Source organism: Saimiri boliviensis, chromosome 1 (assembly GCF_048565385.1).
Source record: "Saimiri boliviensis isolate mSaiBol1 chromosome 1, mSaiBol1.pri, whole genome shotgun sequence".
Classification (NCBI taxonomy): domain Eukaryota; kingdom Metazoa; phylum Chordata; class Mammalia; order Primates; family Cebidae; genus Saimiri; species Saimiri boliviensis.
The window spans coordinates 218,169,460-218,187,383 of record NC_133449.1 but is presented as its reverse complement, the minus strand read 5'-3'; the positions used below and the strand labels follow the sequence as shown (position 1 = coordinate 218,187,383).

At 38.7% G+C, this 17,924-nt stretch overlaps 1 long non-coding RNA gene across 2 annotated transcripts in view; it reads right to left on the bottom strand.

Annotated features, from left to right (window-relative positions):
• LOC141583462 (uncharacterized) overlaps positions 1-17,185 on the bottom strand; it is a 35,413-nt gene extending 18,228 nt beyond the window's left edge. For both annotated transcript variants that reach the window (XR_012516076.1, XR_012516078.1), the window contains exons 1-2: positions 17,104-17,185; positions 12,745-12,848 (exon numbers count right to left, since the gene is read on the bottom strand). This is a non-coding gene — a long non-coding RNA (uncharacterized LOC141583462). The remainder of the gene's footprint in view (positions 1-12,744; positions 12,849-17,103) is intronic.
• Positions 17,186-17,924: the final 739 nt, after the last annotated feature.

Genomic DNA, 17,924 nt, shown 5'->3' with positions numbered 1-17,924 from the left:
AGAAAGAATTCCGAATCATACAGGTCCAGTCCAACAAAATGAAACTTGATTATATTAACATGTACTCTATATATCTAGCTTGGCAGATCTCTGATTATTTCTAGTAGATTTCTAGTATTTCTTGTAATGTTTTGATGGCACATCAAAACATTACTTGCTATAAGTTACTTGCTATAAGTAATTGGAAAAAATAAAGCCTCATCGTTTCAAAAGTAAGTATTTCACATTGATATAGACAGTCCTTCCCATTTCATTCGAATTAATGAGATGTCACTGCATAATATGTACTTGGTTTATCTTATGCTGGTGATCCTCAACCTGGAGCTCCTGGAAGTGGTGATGTTAATGAATGCATTTTACTTAGTATTAAAATATTTTAAAGTATGAGGTCTATGGCTGATTTTTAAAAATAAATATTTTAAAAAGGGTTATTTAAAAATAATTTTTTAAAAGGAATTCATAGCAGTGGTAAAATATTGGGAGATGCCTCAACAAATGCTATGGTAGTTGATGTTCATGGTTTCTAGCAACTCTAGCTAGAGTTAAGCAGAAAAGGAAATTGGTAAAAGAATAGTGAATAATTTGTAGACTCATTGGCAGGGCTGGAGAGCCTAATTTCAGGATAAAATCAAAAAGTTTCACACTAAATTTTAGCCTTTTTTTTTTTAACAAGGAAGTAATATTAATAGCTGTCTTTGCCATAGTCATAAGAAAAAAGACCCCTGTTCTTGGTTTCTTCCATCACTACCCTTAGTTAAAGTCCAGTTCTGAACCGAAGTCTCATGACAGTATACTGTCTTCAAAGGAAGCTGCCAAATGTCTGACAGTCTTAGCCTCCTTAGGGATAGACTCTTTTTGCCTCACACCAAGATTCATTCATTAAGTGGGAATTCTCAAATATGGTATAGAATGGGACTTGGTTGTTATACAGACAAACTGAATCACGAATGTCCACTATTAGCTAAACTTTTGGCATCTCAACACCAACTTACAAGCTTCTCCCCATGCCTAAAGTTCTAAGAAAAGACCAGGCACGGTGCTCATGCCTGTAATCCCAGCACTTTGGGAGGCCGAGGTGAGTGGATCACGAGGTCAAGTGATGGAGACCAACCTGGCCAACATGGTGAAACCCCATCTCTACTAAAAATACAAAAAAATTAGTTGAGTGTGGTGGCATGTGCCTGTAGTCCCAGCTACTCGGGAGGCTGAGGCAAGAGAATCATTTGAACTTGGGAGGCAGAGGTTGCAGTGAGCTGAGATCGTGCCACTACACTCCAGACTGGTGACAGAGTGAGACTCGGTCTCAAAAAATAAAAATAATTAAAAAAAAATTTTTAAGAAAAAAAAAAAGTTACTACTTAACCCAAAGTAACTATTCTTCCTCATACAAAAAGAACCAGTTGAAGTTTTATCCAGATCGAAATTCAGGCTTTCTAGAAGATGTCCAGCTCTTCTGGAATTGTACCATGGTATTGTCTCAATATTCTATAAACTATGGACTAATTTGTAAAAGCCACTATTAATACATAAATAATAGAACAGAGATAAAATGAAAGAAAAATGGAAAAACTGTTCAGATTTATACATACATATATGAAAGAAAATATGGGTAGATGTTGCAGTCTCATTTCTGTAGTTTGTCCTGGTGCTGTATTTGCACTGATTACTCAACTCATCTATTATCAATTTTAAGTTTCTTTTGCCCTCAGCCAAGGATTTACCCATCTTGATCCTGAGAAAGCTGCCCTTGACCATTCTTTCCATATTGGGTTGCTGTGGATTTCCTTTAACTTTTGATGCTGGGCATGGCCAGTATTAAGAAGCACCCCAGAGGATTGCTGGATTTCCACCAATACCCTTCTGAACCTATTGTTTAATAGCAACACTGTTTCCCCATTATAGCTAGAATCATAATTTCTGTCATATCATAATCCTCTTTTTGACTTTTCACCCTGTGATTTTAGAATTGGAAATGGAAAAGTGGCAAACTCAGCTTCCATTGCAATTAAGCCAGTGTTTACCTGGTACCCTGTGGAAGCAACCCTTCCTTGGCTACTAAGATCCCCTAAACAAGCAGAGCCCAAGGGGACTGGATTGGGATGCCAAATTTTTATGATTCAGCCACTATGTGATTTTGTGAGAACTGTCACTCCAGTTCTGCCCCTTAATTACCAAATTCATGCATTCAGGCCGTGTAATCATCAGTGCCATAAAATTGTCACAGCTTCAGAGCACATACCATATTTCATATGCTAGCACCCCAACTTCACAACATATTATCTTCTGGCTAGCATCATAGTTGAATATTTGGTGTCCCATCTCAAAATTGTGTCAGGCAGACTGCTACTGGATCAGGAGATACATGATACAGTCAGTAAGCCCATCAACATTAATCTATTTTCTTATTTTTAAGTTTATCAATTAGAAGCTATACTGTATGGTACTTCTTGATGGAGAATACATTTAATAATTCTATAAATGGTAAGGCTGACAGAAACATATAGGGAAGAAAAAGCAAATACAGTAGTCCCCCCTTATCCAAGGTTTTGCTTCCCAGTTTTAGTTATATGTAGTCAATAGTGATCCAAAAATATTAAGTGGAAATTCTAGAAATAGACAACTAGTCAGTTTTAAATTACACACCATTCTGAGTAGCATGATGAAATCTTGCACCATCCTGCTCTGTCCTGCCCTGGACATGAATCATCCCTTTGTCTGATACATTCACACTATATATGCTACCTGATTGATCCTTTATAGAAAAAAACAGCGTATGTAGTAGTCCAGTCTAAAACTGCTACAAGGACATTCACAAGACTGGGTAATTTATAAAGAAAAGAAGTTTAATTGACTAACAGTTCCACATGGCTTGGGAGGCCTCAGGAAACTTACAATCATGGCAGCAGGGGAAGCAAACATGTCCTTCTTCGCATGGCAGCAGGAAGGAGAAGAATGAGTGCCTAGCAAAGGAGGGAGACCCTTATAAAACCATCAGATCTGGTGAGAACTAACTCACTGTCATGAAAACAAGATGAGAGAAAGTATGCCCATGGTTTAACTATCTCTACCTGGTCCTTTCTACAACACATGGGGATTATGGGAACTATGTTCGAGATGAGATTTGGGTGTGAACACAGCTAAACCATATCATTCCACCCCTGGGCCCTCCCAAATTTCATGTCTTCACAATTCAAAACACAATCATGCCCTTCTAACAGTCCCCCAAAGTCCTAACTCATTCCAGCATTAGCCCAAAAGTCCAAGTCCCAAGTCTCATCTGAAACAAGTCCCTTCTACCTATGAGCCTGTAAAATCAAAAGTAAGTTACTTCCTAGATACAATGAGGGTATAGGCATTGGGTAAATACACCCATTCCAAATAGGAGAAATTGGCCAAAACATAGGGGCTACAGACCCCATCTAAGTCCAAAACCCAATAGGGCAATAATTAAACTTTAAACTTCCAAAATGATCTCCTTTGACTCCACATCTCACATCCAGGTCACACTGATGCAAGAGGTGGACTCCCATGGTTTTGGCAGCTCTGCCTCTGTGGCTCTGCAGGGTACAGCCCCACGCCCAGCTGCTTTCATAGGCTGGTGTTGAGTGCCTGCAGTTTATCCAGGTGCACTCTGCAAGCTGTCCTGTCATCGGATCTACCATTCTGGGGTCTGGAGGACAGTGGCCCTTTTCTCACAGCTCCACTAGGCAGTGCCCCAGTGGGGACTTGGTGTGAGGACTCTGACCCCACATTTCCTTTTCCCACTGCCCTAGCAGAGGTTCTCTGTGAGGATCCTGCCCCTGAGCAAAATTCCACCTGGATATCCAGGTGTTTCCATACATCCTCTGAAATTCAGGTGGAGGTTCCCAAACCTCAATTCTTGACTTCTGTGCACCTGCAGGCTCAACACCACGTGGAAGCTGCCAAGGCTTGGGGCTTACACCCTCTGAAGCCATGACCTGAGCTGTACTTTGTCCTCTTTTAGCCATGACTGGAGTGGCCAGTACACAGGGCACCAAGTCCCCAGGCTGTAGACACCAGGGGGGCACTGGGCCAGGCCCACAAAGCCATTTTTCCTGCTAGGCCTCTGGGCCTGTGTTAGGAGGGCCTGCGGTGAAGTTCTCTGACTTGCTTTGGAGACACTTTCCCCAGTGTGTTGGCCATTAACATTCAGCTCCTAATTACTTATGCAAATTTATGCTCTGAGCTTGAATTTCTCCCCAGGAAATAAGTTTTTCTTTTCTGTTGCATTGTCAGGCTGCAAATTTTCTGAACTTTTATGCTCTGCTTCTTCTTGAATGCTTTGCCACTTAAAAATTTCTTCTGCCAGATACTTTAAATCAGGCGTCCCCAAACTACGGCCCGTGGGCCGCATGCGGCCCCCTGAGGGCATTTATCTGGCCCCCCACCGCACTTCAGGAAGGGGCACCTCTTTCATTGGTGGTCAGTGAGAGGAGTACAGTATGTGGTGGCCCTCCAACGGTCTGAGGGACAGTGAACTGGCCCCCTGTGTAACAAGTTTGGGGACGCCTGCCTTAAGTCATCTCTCTCAAGTTCAAAGTTCCATAGATCTCTAGGGCAGGGGCAAAATGCCTCCAGTCTCTGCATAACAACAGTAACTTTTATCCAATTCCCAACAAGTTCCCCATCTCCATCTGTGACCACCTGAGCCTGGACTTCATTGTCCATATCACTGTGAGCATACGGTCAAGGACATTCAACAAGTCTCTGAAGTTCCAAACTTTCCCACATTTTCCTGTCTTCTGAGCCCTCCAAACTGCTCCAACCTCTGCCTGCTACCCAGTTCCAAAGTTGCCTCCACATTTTCAGATATCTTTATAGCAGCACCCTACTCTGCAATATAAATTTACTATATTAGTTTGTTCGCAGGCTGCTATAAGGACAGACACAAGACAGTAAATTATAAAAATGGATTGACACACAGTTACCCAGGACTGGGGAGGCCTCAGGAAATTTACAATTATGGCAGGAGGGGAAGTAAACATTTCCTTCCTAACATGGCAGCAGGAAGGAGAAGAATGAATGCCCAGCAAAGGGGGGAACCCTTATAAAAACCATCAGATCTCATAGCTGGGCACTGTGGCTCACACCTGTAATTGCAGCACTTTGGGATGCTGAGGTAGGCAAATCACCTGAGATCAGGAGTTTGAGATTAGCCTGGCCAACATGGTGAAACCACCTCTCTACTAAAACTACAAAAATTAGCCAGGCAAGAATTGCTTGAACCCAGGAGGCAGAGGTTGCAGGGAACTGAGATCATGCCACTGCCCTTCAGCCTAGTCAATAGAGTGAGACTCCATCTAAAAATAAATAAATAAATAAATAATAAAACCATCAGATCTTGTGAGAACTAACTCACTATCACTAGAACAGGATGGTGTCGAACCTCCATGATTCAATTATCTCCACCTGGTTCCTCCCACAACACATGGGGATTGTGGGAGCTACAATTCAAGATGATATTTGGTTGGGGATACAGCCATACCATACCAGTGTATATAGGGTCCACTACTGTGCACAGTTTCAGGCACCCACTGGGTCTTGGAACTCATTCCCTGTGGATAAGGGGGGACTACTGTACAAATGCTATCCCAACTTAAAATTATTTATTTATCATTTTACTTTTTTTACATATCTTTCCCCACTGGAAGATAAACTCCCTGAGGACAAGAACCTCCTCTCTTGTGTGCCAGCTCTATTACAGACACATTCCTGTGGGAAATTATGGTCTTTCAGACATTATTCATCCGTGATTCAAAAAACCTTTCCCCTGAAACAGCAGGCAAAGGTTTTAAAAGTACAAATTAATCAGAACAATAAAGACTTTCTAGGAAAAGTCAGTAGCATTTTAAGTTAGACACTGTGCTTAAAATATAACATGGCAGAATAATAGATAACATGGCTTTATGAAAAAGAGAAAGACCTTGCCTTACTACTTACGATGAAAACACCTACAAAATTCTTTTCAATGGGCTATAAAAATAGATGTTCAAATATATCTGCCTTGAACAATTTCTTTATATATTTATAGCTTTAAACCAGGGCCTCTAAGAATTTTTGCTACTGATAATGAAGCTGTAGTTTAAAAAATACAATGAAAATGGCATGTACCTGTGATCATTTAGGCTGACAGTCTTATTAAGACTAGCAACTAGAAAGGAAGAAAACCTGAGCTAAACGTTTCTGTACTTTAGTAAATTTATAATAAAATAATAAATAAATAATAAATTTAGTAAACTTGACCCTCTGTGGTCCTAACAACAACAGCATGGCCACTTTGAGCAGTACACTGGTGTCGATATTGTCATGAACCATCACCTGCAGGAAACAAGTTTCACAAAAGAAGCCTACAAGAAGTATATCAAAGATTACATGAAATCAATCAAAGGCAAACTTGAAGAACAGAGACCAGAAAGAGTAAAACCTTTTATGACAGGGGCTGCAGAACAAATCAAGCACATCCTTGCTAATTTCAAAAACTACCAGTTCTTTATTGGTGAAAACATGAATCCAGACAGCATGGTTGCTCTATTGGACTACCGTGAAGATGGTGTGACCCCATATATGATTTTCTTTAAGGATGGTTTAGAAATGGAAAAATGTTAACAAATTTGGCAATTACTTTGGATCTATCACCTACCATCGTAACTGGCTTCTGCTTGTCATCCACACACCAGGACTTAAGACAAATGGGACTGATGTCACCTTGAGCTCTTCATGTATTTTGACCGTGATTTATTTGGAGTGGAGGCATTGTTTCTAAGAAAAACATGTCATGTAGGTTCTCTAAAAATAAAATGCATTTAAACTCAAAAAAAAAAAAATAAAATAAAAAAAAATAAATCAAATATACCTGACAAACATATGCTAAGTGCATTGATACATATTTTTAAAACACATGTTTTAGTTGTTATTCCTCAGTGAGAAGTATAGGTGCAGCATGGCCTTTTACTATGGTAATAGACAATTATATGTATTACCTTCCCTAAATGTCTCAATCCACTAAAGCTTAAACAGTTATTTGACAATGTTTATTAGCTCAACTATGAGGTACAGACAAGCATTATCAGATAGTGCCTAGAATTGTAACTGATTCCTAAACCACTCTACTGAAAAGAAAAACGTGGTATCCAGGCCTAAGAGTCAGTCACTGTGAGGGTCTGACATTTACACTCAGAGAGGATCTCACCCGCTATTGCAGCTACTTTCACATCCTTGACCTTCAAATCTTCTCCTCTGGCCTTGCATCCCTACTACTGGGCTAGGAGAGACCAGATCAGACCACGTGCACACATCTGCAGAAATGTCATAGCCTTGAATCTTTTACTTTATATGTAAGTCCAGTCCTCATAGCTATGAACCCTTGACAGGTAAAAGCTCTATGATTTTGTACCAACAGATATCTCAGCTACGTTGCTGAGATGAGGTAGCTGCTTTCCACATTGCCTAGCCTCTTAGTCGTGGCCTTGTTCCTACCTTACAGAGAAAAATTGCAGTTATCAGCTGTATACAAGGCCATGACTCTTTTCTCTTTTCTACCCATCTCAGAGTTTGTTCCTCTCCTAAGTTCTTCTTGGTTTTAAAAGCAGATTCCCTATTCTCTCTCGCAATGTTTTGTTTCATAAATTGTTTTCTCAAATATTATATTTCAATCTTACCTTCCTTCTGCCTATAAAACCATTAGCCTCATCTAATCTAAAAAATAGAAATTAAACACTAACTCAAATCTGTACCCACTTCATGGTGGTTCACAGGAACCTATCTGTTCCTCTGCCCCTCTCTTCTTTCACAGCCAAACTCCACAAAAGAATGGTCTTCAATCTCTAGCTACATTTCCTGATATTCCAGTTTCTCTTCAATCTCCAGCTACTTTCCTTACACCTCAGTTTCCCACATTTCCCTGGGAAAGCTCATCCAAGACTTTTGTGTTGCCAAATGTCTTAAGGTCCTTTTAGTTCTCACATTAAATTATCTGTGTTTTTGCTATAGACAACTTGAAACTCTCCCTCTCCTCACTTTCAGAGATAACAACTTTTCTAACCATTTCTTGTCTTCATTACTGGTGCCTGCTTTTTAAATGTTGGTATTTCTTTTCTTATTACTCTATTTTTTTCCCCTGAGAAATTGTGCTGTTAACTTTTAGATCTACATGTCCTTCCGTACCTTTTAGATAACTAACCCATGTCCTTCCCCACATATCCAATTGCCTGCTAGTCTCTCCATCTTGAAGTCCCAGATAAATCAAACTCAACAGGTTCTAAGCAGAGTTCATCTTTCTCTCAAAACTTTCTCCTCAGTCTGTTTTCTTTGTTTTAACAAATGTTATCACTACTTTTATCCCAGTGGCTTCTTGCCTTCCATATTTTAATCTACTCTGTTCCCTCTGCTGAGATTACACTGTGGTCCCATTTGTCTGCCTATAAATGCTTCCTCAACTTCAAGCTTGAGAATCACCTTCTTGATGGAGCCTGGCCCAGTAAAAGTGACGACTGCTGCCTGCCTGCTAACACCCTTAAAGAGATACCCCGGCCAGGCGTGGTGGCTCAAGCCTGTAATCCCAGCACTTTGGGAGGCCGAGGCGGGTGGATCACGAGGTCAAGAGATCGAGACCATCCTAGTCAACATGGTGAAACCCCGTCTCTACTAAAAATACAAAAAAATCAGCTGGGCATGGTGGTGCATGCCTGTAATCCCAGCTACTCAGGAGGCTGAGGCAGGAAATTGCCTGAACCCAGGAGGCGGAGGTTGCCGTGAGTTGAGATTGCGCCATTGCACTCCAGCCCGGGTAACAAGAGCGAAACTCCGTCTCAAAAAAAAAAAAAAAAAAAAAAAAAAAAAAAAAAAAAAAAAAAAAAAAAAAGAGATACCTCAAACAGGCTGTGTAGCAACGAATAATGAAGGAGAGCAAGTTTTAGGGAGAAAGAAGAGCACTGGGAAAAGTTCTATGATAAGAAGGAGTTTGAGCTTTTGAGGGACCACAAGAAGCTCTGTGGCTGGGGTATTGGGCCAAAGGAACAGTGGCGTAAAACCAGCTAAGATTGTCAGAAACTTGAGGGACGGTGGAAGAAACAAATGGAGCAGGGAGGTGGGGTCCCGGTCACGCAGGGCCTTGCAGGCCATAGTAAAGCTTTCTGCATGCTATTATAACTACCGTGGGAAGCCAAGGACATTTCTAAAGCTGGGCGTGACAAAATCCAATTTAGGTTTTAAAATGACCTCTCCAGCTACAGTGTAAATAGATTTCAGAAAAGCAAGATTGTTAAAGTGGTGACTAGCTAGGAAGTCATTACAATAATCCAGCCAGAAAACAGTGTTTCACTTAGTGTGAGGTAGCAGTAGGGATGGCAGAGAACATTGTCAGAAATTTTGTCAAATTTTCTCTTACAAGCAAACAAATGAGAATATGTTGCTTGATTAAACTAATAATCGGCTTCAGGATGTTCCATGGTCATTACTGGCTGCATCCTGTGACCATCTGGAGATCAGAATGACCAGCCAAGCCCTGCCTTTGCGCACACACAAAAACAACTTTTACAGAATTAATTGGCATGCTCCACAAAGTTTGCTGTGTTCTTTGAACTCTTTTGACCTTGGGAAAATGCTTTTCCCACAGAAAACTTTTCAGCCAATTGAGCTTGGACTCTTCTTAAAGGTCACAGGGACTCTTGTATTGGAAATACTATTTGTACATTTCTATTTCCTTTGTAAGCTCCAGGGTCTACATTCCTCTCATAGAGCAAGTAAAGGCTATAGGAAGATCAATGAAGAAGGGAAATGAAGGACATACTGGAAATAGACTTTCTGAAGGGTAAAGTTTGTTTCTATATGGGTAAAGAAACAAACACCAAAACTACTAGGTAGAGACAATATCTATATGCCAGACACAGCAATAAGAAAATTGGTAATCACATACAGACAATTTTCATGAGATCTGTGTGCCTAGGAACAGAGTAATAGGTAGTGTCGGAAGATAAAATTACAACAAATTCAGTTTAAAGATTTCAAATGACTTTGTTGTGATTCTAGAATCAGGCAACACTTCATCCCATGAAACAGAAGAAGTGTCCAATGAATTGGGCTGAGAAGTTTGGCTTTATAGACAGAAAAAGGGCTGAAGAAGGCAGATATATAGAACGAAAAGAGATTGATCATTTCAAAGTTACTTTCCTTGTTAAGACAAGGACAGGGAGACAGAATAGTAGAGAGATAACTGATTGGTTAACACCAGTTTACTTTTCGATCACACTTTAATGTAAGGATTAAAACAAGGAGAACTTCATTATCATGCCAATTGAAGATTGCAACAGGCTTATTAGAAAAATCAAGCTATCTGTCCCTCCTGATTTCTTGGAAGACCAGATAATAACTCAGTTTTAGTTTAGTGAGCATGGATGGCTCCATTTGGGGTTATTAATCTAGTCTGCTGGGGCCTAGTACAGGAGTTAATGGCCTCCTATAATTTTTGAACAGTTCCCTTCTTTTAATGAGGTTCTCACCCACGTAAGAGTGTGATCAAAACTGAAGGCATTGACCAGGTGTGGTGGCTCACACCTGTAATCCCAGCACTTTGGGAGGCCGATGTGGACGGTGGATCACTTGAGGTCAGGAGTTCAAGACCAGCCTGGCTGACATGATGAAACCCCATCTCTACCAAAAATACAAGAAATTAGCCAGTCGTGGTGGCAGGTACCTGTAATCCCAGCTACTGGGGAGGCTGAGGCAGGAGACTCACTTGAACCTGAGAGGTGGAGGCTACAGTGAGCTGAGACTGCATCACTGTACTCCAGCCTGGGCAACAAGAGCAAGACTCTGTCTCCAAAAAAGAAAAATTAAAAATTTTTAAAAAAGTCAAAACTAAAGCTGTTAATACTACTCTTAAGTTACCATCATTCCTGTCTCAACACGTCATTGTTAGGTTACAGTGTTCTCATGATAATGTATTTCTTTGAGCTGAAGAAAAATCATCTGATACTCAACAGAGAGCTGTGTGCAAACAGTTAAAACTTTTTGAGAAGAAATAATGCACCAGGGAGACTATTAGTATGACTATTAGGAAGATATTACCAAGAGTTTGGAGTATGCTCTTAAGCCAGAGTCTTGATGAATTGAACCATTTAAAATTGAATAGATCAAATAATGAATCAGATGAGGAATCTACCCATTTTAACCAAGTAGCCTTTGCATTAACTTTTTGCAGCTGTGTCTTCACAATGCCCTATGTATTTATCTATGTGCAATAAGAAGCGTCATCAACTGTGCAGATTCCTCCCTGTTCAGTAAATTGTAGGTAGCAATTCTATCATCTAGCAACACAGGAAAACATCAAATTAAAGCAGAGAGTACTAACTCTATAAAAGAGGCCACTAGTACAATTTGAACAAACATTGTGTTAGGAATGTTGCTAATATTACCTGTTAGGTACACTAAAAGATATCTTAAGTCCTGTAAAGGTTTTGGTTTGAGCCAGGCATTGCGGTGTGTCCCTAAATTCCCAGCTAGTCAGGATGGAGGTGGAAGGATTGCTTGAGCCCAGAAGTTCAAGGTTGCAATGTGCCATGATTATGCCTGTGAGTAGCCACTGCACTCCAGCCTGGGCAACATAGCAAAACCCCACTTCTTTAAAAAAAAAAATGGATTTGACATGACAGATCTCATGGTTTATCAAGTTACAAAAAACTACTGATGGAAATTCTAACTACAGCATTATCCTGTCAAGTGAAAGAGATAGGCATAAACAATGAAAAATTACAAAGAGTAAGAGTTGTCTGATCCCATGCATTTAGACCAGGCTGGGCAACATGATGAGGCCTCATCTCTACAAAATATAAAAGAAAAAAATTATTAAAGAAAAATAAGAAGGGTAAGAGTCTTACTATGATATGGAGTCTTGTTCCTCTGGTTTTGTGCAAAGCTACCCACAGCATGAAGTCAGTGACTAATCCTAGTTTGCAGTTTGAATATCTTCAGTCGTGGCATCAGACATTCTGACAAACTATCTTTGTGGCACAAACATCAAGCATGAGACCTGTCTCTTGAAATGTATATTAAGTTGTCCAACTTTGGCTATAGGGCTTCAGGAACAGAGCAGTTCTGATTCTTTGTTGAAGAGTCATACCCAGATATTAGAGAAAACTAGAAAGAATTCAGAATCCTGTCTACAGATAGATCATAAAAACTTAAAAGCAATAAACAGGGCTCCAATCAAATAACAGATGTACTGTGCTTGTTGTTCTGGAAAATATTTTTCTCTCTACAGTCACCCCCATTTTTGTCAAAGATAATCATGGTAAGACCAATTTGTTAGTAAAATAACTTTAGCTTCAAACTTGGCCTGATATTTACATAGGTTCAGCAAGAATAGACACAAAAGCTCACTCATTTTACATTTGCGTTGCTGTAAATTTTAAGAAGGAAACTCAAATTGGACTTTAAAAAACCTCTGATGCTAGGAAGTCAAACCAAGGCAGATACTAGACTTTGCCTACAGTATCTAATATCTTGAGGTTCTCTGGCCTGCCAGGAAGTGACAACTTTTTAGTCACCCTCTGATGGGTTGGGAACTCCTGAAGCCAGACATTCTATGCACATTTTCAAATATGACAATCCAGTCAAAACCTTAATAATATATTCAATATTTCAACTGTATCTTATTGAAGGATACAATTAAATTCTTATTGAACTTACGTAAATACTCATATTTGACATAAAAATAAGAATACTCACCAATAGTTTCTGAATTTTGGGGAGATCAAGCAGAGAAGAAAAGCAAACATTTCCTTTTTATGTACAAAAGAATACTTTATCAAATTGCTGTAAGCTGTACATAGCTGAAAAGAAAAAAACATTCCTTAAATTTGAAAGACAAAACATGAAAAGAACCAGCATTGGCTCAAATTTTTAAAAGTCATAAAAACCCATAAGTTTTCTTCATCAGTTCATTCAATTTCATGTAATTAATTTTTGCTCCATTTAATCTTGGTTAGCAGTTTCACAACCCCATAAGTTTATGTCATTACTGTTGTTGTTGTTGAGACAAAGTCTCTCTCTGTCACCCAGGCTGGAGTGCAGTGGCACTATCTCAGCTTACTGCAACCTCTGCCTCCTGAGTTCAAGCAATTCTTGCGCCTCAATCTTCCAAGTAACTGGTAGTACAGCTCTACCACACCAGCCTAACTTTTTGTACTTTTTCCTTAGAGACAGGGTTTTGCTTTGTTGTGCATTCAGGCTGGTCATGAACTCCTAACCTCAAGTGATCCACCCACCTTGGCCTCCCAAAGTGCTGGGATTACAGGTGAGCCACCAATGTCCAACCCCATCAGTTTTTCCTCCAGAGTTTCAGAAATTCTTATCCAGTCTAATAACAGCTCAGTTATCAGAAACCTGTGCTTGTCTGAATTCTCTCCATTCTTTCCTTAAATCTCCTTGAAAACACAATGCTTTAGGATTATAGTTGGTTGCAAAAAGCTTTCAGAAAGGTATCAATAAAGCAATTAACTGTGGGCAACAAGACATAAAATGACCATGGTTCAAAACCTGATGAGAGTCTATAGTAACTCACTTGACAAAGAAATTTGATTATTTCTGTGACAAGGAAATTACAACATTGGAACATAATAATCAAAATTATGACTGATATCATCATATTTTTAGAAATCTCATACAATTTTGGAGCACATATTAATAATATATTTATACAAATATAACTCAAAGAAAGTTAAATATTTCTTATTTGCAATATTTCTCATGTAATTTAACGTATCAATAAGCTTACCACAGTTTAATACTTCTTTTATACATCATTTGAGAAGTTCTAGAACTCTGTGGAACATCTCAAAGTTAGTTCAAAGTTAAAAAGACTTAATTTGATAATTCAATTTGGAGAAGTCTGTAAAAATAAAGGTTTCAAATGCTTGATCAAAAATAGGATCACACTCCCAGGCACAGTGGCTCACACCTGTCATCCCAGCATTTTGGGAGGCTGAGGTGGGCAGATCACTTGAGGTCACGAGTTCAAGACCAGCCTGCTCATCATGGTGAAACCCCATCTCTGCAAAAAATACAAAACTTAGCTGGGCATGGTGGTGCACATTTGTGATCTCAGCTATTCAAGAGACTGAGGCAGAAGAATCCCTTGAGCCCAGGAGGCAGAAGTTGCAGTGAGCCAAGATAGTGCCATTGCACTCCAGCCTGGGGGATACAACGAGACTCTGTCTCTAAATAAATACATACATAAATAAATGAAACTTTGAATAATATTTTCCAATTATAAATCTAACAAGTCATTCTGAGCTCCATTTGCAAATTCCATGGCCTTTCTATAAGTAAAACCACATCCGTGTTTCCTTTTCTTTTTCTCTTCACCTTATATAATGGTATGCTGGTGTTGCTTAACAGACAGATCTCCAGGGTAAAGTAACAACCACCCAATCCTGATTTATTGTGTTCACCCATTTCTGTGGTATAATTACTCCTGCCTACCATGACTGATTTCAAACTATCCATATGACATTACTAAATGTGGAGCTGGAAAGACATGTTCATAATTGGTTCTCATAAATCAGTTTACAGAAGCTCCAGCACATCATTGATATAACACCTTTTTGCATCCTACCTGAAGGCATTCAGAATTTGATCTGTGAAAAATTTTTCTTTAACTGTTTAAGGCAGCTTTGGGGGTTATAATTGAGGATATTGAACATAAGACATTTAGATCTGGAATCTAGTTTATAAACAAGACAACTGCCAACTATTAACAGTTAATAGTATTAAGAATGATGATAATTTTCTACCTCAAAGGAAAGAACCAAAGTTTCATTTGAATTAAACATTCCTAATATGTAAATTCCCCTAAACACATTCTAAATTGATAATAAACCATTATTGTTCATTGAGAAGTAAAGGCCTTATGAAATTTTATTCTTGATATTCCTGTACAGAAATACTGGCCAGTTTCCTATCAGCTGGCCAGCATATGATTAATATAAAACTTTCGTAGACATAGCAATATTTAACTATAATGACGTTGGGGTTTTTTTTTTAAGGAGAATATTGTGTTTTTCTTGACTGTAACACAAAATATTTTTAAATTTTACACAAAATCCCCAACTATAAGAGTTTTAACAGCCTTTATCAGTTTATTCAATCCTGATAAACTAAGTTTAGAGATAGCAACATTTAAACCTCCAAAAGATTATACAATACGTTAAGTTCATCTCATGCTTATAAATTACACATGAAATCATAAGAGCAAACAATTTTTTTTGCCATTACACAGATATGCTATGACTTTCCAGTTGTGGTCCCTGTATAAGCCAGAGAGAGAGTGGATAGTGGATAGTGGCCTCTGACCACACATAACTTGTTTAGTTATACTTGTACACACATTCATGCATGCAAGCTCTTTTGGGATTTTGACTAGGATTTTATGGAATCTAAAAAACAGTTTGGAGAAAATGTTTTTATAGTGCCGAGTGTTCCAGTTCATGAACTTGACACATCCCTCTGTTGATTTAGACCTATAAAAACTTCTCTCAATAACATTTTATATATTTATGCATAAGGGTCTTGCACAGGGCCAGGGACAGTGGTTCATGCCTATAATCCCAGCACTTTGGGAAGCTGAGGTAGATGAATCACTTGAGGTCAGGAGTTCGAGACCAGCCTGAACGACATGGTGAAACCCCATCTCTCCTAAAAATACAAAAGTTAGCTGGGCATGGTGATGTGCGCCTGTAATCCCAGCTACTCAGGAGGCTGAGACAGAAGAATCACTTGAACCCAGGGGCAGAGGCTCCAGTGAGCCAAGATCACACCACAGCACTCCAGCCTGGGTGACAGAGTGAAACTCCATCTCAAAATAAATAAATAAATGAATAAAGATTTTGCACATCTTGATTGGCTCTAGGCATTTTAAATTTTTATGATGTTGTGAATTTTATATTTTTAAATTTGTGTTTTATGATTGCTGCTGATGTGCAAATACAATTATGCTTGCTCTGGGTCATTTTAGATACCCTTTGCAAATTAAGAAAGTTTCTTTCTTTCTTTCTTTCTTTCTTTCTTTCTTTCTTTCTTTCGATGGTGTCACCTCTGTCACCCAGGTTGGAGTGCAGTGGTGTGATCTCAACTCACTGCAACCTCCACCTTCCAGGCTCAAGTGATCCTCCCACCTCAGCCTCCTGAGGAGCTGGGACCACAGATGCATGCTACCATGCCCAGCTAATTTTTTGTATTTTTGGTAGAGATGGGGTTTCACTGTGTTGCCCAGGCTGGTCTCAAACTCCTGAGATCAAGCAACCCATCCACCTCAGCATTCCAAAGTGCTGGGATTAGATAGATAGCACCTGGCACCTATCTATTTCTAATTTGCTAGAAGTTGAATTTAAATCATGTGTGGATATCAAAATTAATCAAAAGATATTTCTGCTTCTTTTGAGATGATCAAATCATTTTTCTCTTTTATTCTGCAAGTGTGAATTACATTGGTTAATTTTCAAAAGTTAAGTCAACTTACATTTCTTTAATAAACCCCACTTGAATGTAATATATATGCTTACATGCTAATGTTGTGTATTTTAATTCTACATATATATTTGTTAAGAACTTTGAAAGGTATAAGATTTTACTATATTTGCAAGCTAACAAGTTAGCCTGCCATAGTTTCAGTGATGCAGGCAGAAGACAAAACATCCCTGAGTCGAAGATGAAGGACATTATTACATATGGCACAGGAAGAAGTGTGAGCTTTGTATTTGTGTCAATTCTCCTCACCCCCAAAGGCCCATTGGGGTGACATCGAGTGATCCAGGTACCTACTGGGCACATAGTGCATTTGCATCAGAACTAAGAAATCCTGAGCAGACAAACTTACTCTACTTTGGAGGGAGACACTAACTCTAACCTAAATCTCCTTGCTGTACAAACATTCATTAAAAATAGTCTAAAACAAAATTTTCAGTGTCCCTGCTCACAAACCACGCAGAGAGGCCTATAAGAATTATCTTCCAATAATGTTTAAACTACACAAGATACTACAATTCTTATATTTAGTCAACATTCATTTAAATGTGCCCACATATTTACCTTTCTTATTGTTCTTCTTTCTTTTTTGAATAGTTGATCTTCCATTAGGAATGGTTTTCCTTCTGCCCAAAGAAGTATTTTCTTTATTGTAGGTCTGCTAGAGATCAATTCTATCTGCTTTTGTTTAAAAAACAAATGTCATTATTTCATCTTCATTCTTGGAGGATGCTCTCCCTGTGTATAAACTGTAGGTTATCTTCTTTGAGTTCTTTGGAAATATCATCCCATTGTTTTCTGGCATTCACTGTTTCTTTTGAAAAGTCGTATATCAAATTGTTTTCCTTGAAAGTAATCTGTCTTTTCGGATTGCTTTTAACATTTGCCTTATTATTGTTATTTACATCAGTTTTACAATGATGAGCCTAGGTATAAATTTCTTTTTATTTATCCTTGGAAATTATTGAATCTAGTCTTATTGTTCTTTATCAAGTTTGGGGGATTCTTAGCCATTATTTTCTCAAATATTGTTTCTGCCCTATTTTACTCTCCTCTGTTTTTGGATTATCACTGTAATCTTTTCATTTCTCTCCCTTTTTGGTCTGGTGATTTATGATTTTCTGCATATTTTCTTCTGTCTTGCCATTCAGATCATAGATTCTCTCTTCAATTCTGTTTAGTCTCTGCTGTTAAATTCATATATTTTGTTCTTAAGTTTAGTTACTGCATCTTTAAATTCTAGCTCTTCTGTTTGATCCTTTTTCAATTTGCCATGGTTTAATATTTTTAGCTGTCAGTTTACAATTCCAAATCTTGTCTTTTATCTCTTTGAATGTAAGAAAGCCTAGCTTTTAAAATCAATGTTTGAGTACCCTAATTTTTGG